Here is a 5,923-nt window from a genome sequence, read left to right as displayed (position 1 = left end):
CTAAGCAGTTTGAGATTCTGTGTAAAAGTGATATCAAGCAGTTTGGATATCACTTTTACACAGAATCTCAAACTGCTTGATATCACTTTTACACAGAATCTATGATGAAACTCGATGTTGCAGAAGAAAGATCATAAGAAGTAACGTTTATTAAAATTGTGATGTACCTAAAAAGCTTTGCAATATCCAATTTTTATGATTTTATACAATAACAATTGTTAAACTTTTTTCTGTAAAATAAGGAGAGTTTTGTATCAGAAAGAGTCTTGAAGCGACTCTGTAGAATCGGGACCACGGTACGTATGCTTCATAATGTTTTATAACTGTTTAATGGCTAGATTTCGATATTGGTTTATATTTCATTGAGTCTGGAACAGAGTTTTACAACCTGAACGCCACCTTATACACGCATGTGCGAAACGGCGAAGTTAAAGATTTGTAGGATTCATTTATAAACATGCCTAATTTTGAACTATTAACCAGAGGGAAGGCAGCCAGCCAACAGCACTCCTCTGCCACAAAAATTTGCTACGATCTTTGAAACAAAGAACGAGATTGACTATTGCTTTTATGGCCAGCGCATAGCTGAAAGCTCAGAGCGTATTACGCGGCATCAAACCTTGGACCCTTTTATCATCGGCCTGTAAGGGTCTAACTAACTCGCCACTACAACCAGGGTTCAACAACAACAACAAAATTATTAAACTATAACAACACTTGGAATAAAATTTAGCACTTACCAAAAACGCAATTAATAAACATGTGCCTGATCAGTACTTGATACTAATGTCAATGAACAATAAAACATAAATATCAAATCCTAGCCATGCACGTGTTTATTAACTGCGTTTTTAGTAAGTACTAAGTTATATTCCAAGTGTTGTTACAGTTTAATATATATATATTTTAACTCTGGTTGCAGCGGCGTGTTATTTTAGACCTTTTCATTGGCGCCCGAACAGGGTCCCTTTTTCATAAAGGTTGAGATGTACTCTCGTAACCTAACACAGTGAATAAATACCCTGCCATAAGCTTCATAAACAGAGTCACGATATAATTAGTGGATTATTAATATAGAAAGGCGCTTTTGGACTATTATGTTTTTGTTTTTTTGGAATTAGGTTTTTACTTCTTTTTCTGATTTTTTTTGCCTGATTCCATTATTTGAAATAATTAATATTGATTGTCCAAATATTTTTCATATTTTAACCAAATTATTATAAAAGATACAATTAATTACATACAAAGTGACTGATTAGTTCCTTTTACACTCAGTTTTAAAAAAAACTATTTCATAGATTAATCAACCAAAATAAGGTTGAAAATGACAAAAATTCATAGTTTCCAATAAAGAAAATATCCAAGTTCTAGTTCTCAAATAACATTAATTTCGAAAAACTAGAAAAATTACATAAAGCATTTATTTGTTTTATTCTTCATTAACATTAGTATCATAGCTCGTGTTTTTGGTAAGTGCTAAATTTTATTCCAAGTGCTGTTACAGTTTAATAAATTGTTGTTTGTTTGTTTTTTGTTATTGTTGTTTAACCCTGGTTGTAATGGCGTGTTATTTTAGACCGTTACAAACCTGACGTGTTAACCACCAGTCTACGCCCAGCCCATTCTATTAAAGTAATGGATTAAACTTTTCTTGTTGTTTTGGCGGTAGAAACATAACGATCTCGTATAACATAAGTCCATTCTCAACGTTTTGAATTTGCACTTCACGCAAGGTGTGACTTTGTTTTTTTCCATGCTTTGCACAAAAATGAACCACGAATACATTGATATTTCTGCTTGCCTAGGTTTTCCATAGCCAGAAAGATGGCAGAGAGTTTAACATTTACATGAAATATCATAATAAAGAAACGGAAGCGCATTTTTAACCGGTTTCGAAGAATACTAAAAGCAACGGACGTCATGTCACGAGCTGATTTACTTGTCCAACAAGAACACTTTATTCGCACCAGTGGAGGTAAAAAACTAGACAACAATTTCTTAAATAAGCACTTCTATTGATTCAAAGGAGTGTTCATCCAATGCGGCCTCATCGCATGCTTTTGAAGGTTTCGGTGGTTTATCTGTGTTCTATCTGAATCTGAAAATGGCCTACATTATTTGGATGACGCCCCAAATACACGGGTTATTACTAAGCACTATTTCATAAGAGTCGATAAAATGGTTGGGTTATTCTGAAGGTCCACAGGGAATCAAGACTTTGCAGAACTACGATTTGACGGTACTGAATACTTCGACTAAGACCAACCACGGCGCTTTATGTCAAGACCAAGCCTCTAGGTGGCGCCAGATGGGCGAAAGAATAAGAACTGGCTCCCTGCCAAGTGACGACACCCTCATCACTCGGTGGCGTACGCGGAACTCAAGAGGCTATAAATGTGAGAACTGAGAACAGAGCAGGATCTTGTCACCTGCATGTATACTTATTTAGAAAGGTTGGTTACTTTTTCATGTGGAAGTAAAAAGTTGTTAGAAAAACTGACAGGAAGTGCTTATTTGAATTTACACCACCAATCCTTTCTTCAGTAATCTGTTATTCTTCAGTGTCTGATTGTACGGGAGACTCAAAGAAGAAAAATATTTCATTCAATTCTTTATGAAAGGAGACAACAATATTCTATATACAAGCCAATAAAAAAAAATCTCACAAATCATAAGCACCTTTATTGTAAGTATACAAAATTCAGTTATTTAGAATTTTCGCGAATGCCAACAATAACTAACGGTAAATCCCATTTTAAAAGATTTAAAAACAACTTCATGAACAAGAAAAAAAAATATTGTTTTTGTCAGAACAATATAGAAGAAAGAGTTCAACCGATATCTTTATAACTTTATGTCCATCGTTCCTAACCTTTTTTTTTCTTTTGCCTTGATCGGATCTAAGAAAAAAAATATTCCAATCAACAAACTTACTAATAAGATAATTCATTAATAAAAGTAAAGTGGTTTTATGAACAACAGAAAAGTATGTTGTTCATAAGAAAAAAATTCAAAATCCCCACCTCCCCAAAATAGATTTTGTAGTCTGTGTTAACTCAGTAAATATATTGTTATTTACATTACCCTAGTATGGCACAATTGCAACTGACCTTTTGTCCTTCAGAACCTCTGTAGAAGAAACATTTTCTATTATCTTGTTATTCAGAACCTTCGTAGAAGAAAGGTTTCTTATTTTAATGTTATTTCTATTTGTGATTTAATTCCTATATTTCTCAATAGTTAATTTTTCTATTTTGTCTTTTTCGTCTCATTACTCTCTGCTTATTTGTTTGTTTTTGAGGAATTTGGCGCAAAGCTGCTCGAGGAATATGTGCGCTAACAGTTCCTAATTTAGAAGGGATAGACTAGAGGGAAGGCAGCTAGTCAACATCACCCACCGCCAACTAATGGACTACATTTTTACCAACGAATAGTGAGATTGGCTATCATATTATAACGCCCCAACGGCTGAGAGGACGACCATGTTCGTTGACGGGATTTGAACACGCGACTCGTAGATAGCGAGTCAATCACCTTCACCACCATACCTTGCAAGGCCACACTGTACTTTCTGCATATCTTCTGTCGTATGTGCAGCGAGAAAAAGACAAAAGAACCATAATCTACTGACACATTTTGGTATTAATTCGAGCCTTGTATCAATACCTTCTCCACGTTTTTACTTGCGTCTGTATCCTTGATGTATTGATACATTCTGTTATTGATTCCAGCCTTGTGTCCCTTGATGGTTAAATATTTTATCAATACCTTCTCCACGTTTTTACTTGTGTCTGTATCCTTGATGTATTGATACATTCTGTTATTGATTCCAGCCTTGTTTCCCTCTGTTCCACCATGAATAAATCCTTAGTTTTAGGATTTGTAAACCATAGTTAACAGAAGACTACGAGCGTTGTCTTACATTTAAAAAATCACATCAAGTTAACATTTCAGTGATCGCTAGCTCTACACGACACAGAAAATCACTTAACTAACTTTCAGACCTTATACTTTCTAACATTCCAAACCCAACTCTGAAGAACGAAGATCAACCTTCCGAAAGCATTTGGGTTATCGCTTTTTTTTTAATTTTACGATTCGTCCTATTTTCTCTTTCGTGATTCTTGTTAGTATTACAAAAGTGTCGTCATATTTGAAGGAATAAAACATACATTTGTACGTATTCTTTGTAAAATGTCAATCTACTGATCAAAATCATACACCCATCATATATATTTTTTCGTAGTTGCTTCTTTGTGACCTTGAAATATGGCTTCAATAGTCCCTACGTGAAGTCGTCCTTCCCATAAACTCTCATCCAAATATATATATATATATTTATTAAACACAATTTTAGAGCTTAATACTGTCTCTCTTATATACATAGACTGGGTAACACAGACAAGACCTATCATTAAGTAACTAAATCCATTTACAAAAAACAGTCTTGTATATTAAGCTCTTATCAGCTCAGTTACGTTGACAGTAAATGTCAACAAATAGATCCGTGTAATTCTGAGTTATATTCATAGTTATCGTCGAATTGATTTATCAAGTTGAAAGAAATATTCTGTTATATTGATAGAAATATTCTGTCATATTAATAGAAATCTGCCACATTGAAAGAAACATTCTGTCGCATTAATAGAAATCTGCCACATTGAAAGAAACATTTTGTCATATTAATAGAAATCTGCCACATTGAAAGAAACATTTTGTCACATTAATAGAAATCTGCCACATTGAAAGAAACATTCTGTCACATTAATAGAAATCTGCCACACTGAAAGAAACATTCTGTTACACTGAAATAGTGTAATGGTGGAATTGTAAACAAAACACCGCATCTCCAGTGCTCTAAAGTTTGCCAATGAATTTAAAAACAACGAAATTATTATGTTGCCGGTTATTTTAGGATTTCGATCAGATGGTGATGTCACCTATGGCCTGGTGTACACAATTTGTGATTTAACGGATTTAGATTGAGCACTAGATGTAAGGTTAAGACATCATTATCTACATTTCCAAATAGACGGTAACTAATCTATATTATGAGGAAACGAAGCTTTGAGGTCTTGGTTTAGTAAATATGTTTTATCAATCTTATTTATTACTAATAAGTACCATATTTCAAAATATATTTGTTGCTATAGTACGAACTTCAGCCACTATGTTCAAATGAATGTTTGTCCTAATATCTTTTAAACATCTCTGAATACCCTTAAATGTTACCAAAATATTCTTACATTTGTCAATAACACCTTAATGAACGTCCTTACGTAACATTATATATAAACTCAAAGGAAATGAAATTATCATCATATTCCTGGCCTCGCTGGTGAGAGGAATTGGAATTTTTAATCTTAGTAGTATTTTATGCACACGTGGGCTAAACTGCTAGACCAGAGACTCGTATGATTCAGGTTTAGTCGTCCTTACGTTCGAACTACTGTGCAGAAGGAAGGAAGCCACCTAGTAGCACTCACCACCAGAAGGATGTTTTCAGACTGTTTGAACCAAATAATGGGATTGACTGTCACTTTTGTTACGTGCCCACAACTAGAAGTGCGGAACGGGCGTTCAAGGGCATCAAGTCTCGAACCTCGAGCATTTCAATCCGAAGCCTGACATGCTAAGAACTAGGACACGCCCAGCCAGAGTGGCGAGAGATAGTTTGAGAAAGATGTAGCAGTTGCCTGATCATGTTGTAATATTTCTTACATGATTTGAACCTCATAATGTACAGAACCGAAACCTTACGAAACTTATTTCTAGAAGTGCCCAAAAAGCTGAACAATCTAAAATACTCTCACGCGTTGATAGAATATAAAAATGGCCGTATAATTGTTTACTGTTTGTTTATTTGTAATTAAGCACAAAGCTACACAATGGGCTATCTGTACTCTGCCCACCACGGGTATCG

The sequence above is a fragment of the Limulus polyphemus genome, unplaced genomic scaffold (genome assembly GCF_000517525.1).
Source record: "Limulus polyphemus unplaced genomic scaffold, Limulus_polyphemus-2.1.2 Scaffold843, whole genome shotgun sequence".
Classification (NCBI taxonomy): Eukaryota; Metazoa; Arthropoda; class Merostomata; order Xiphosura; family Limulidae; genus Limulus; species Limulus polyphemus.
This window is presented reverse-complemented; position numbering follows the sequence as displayed.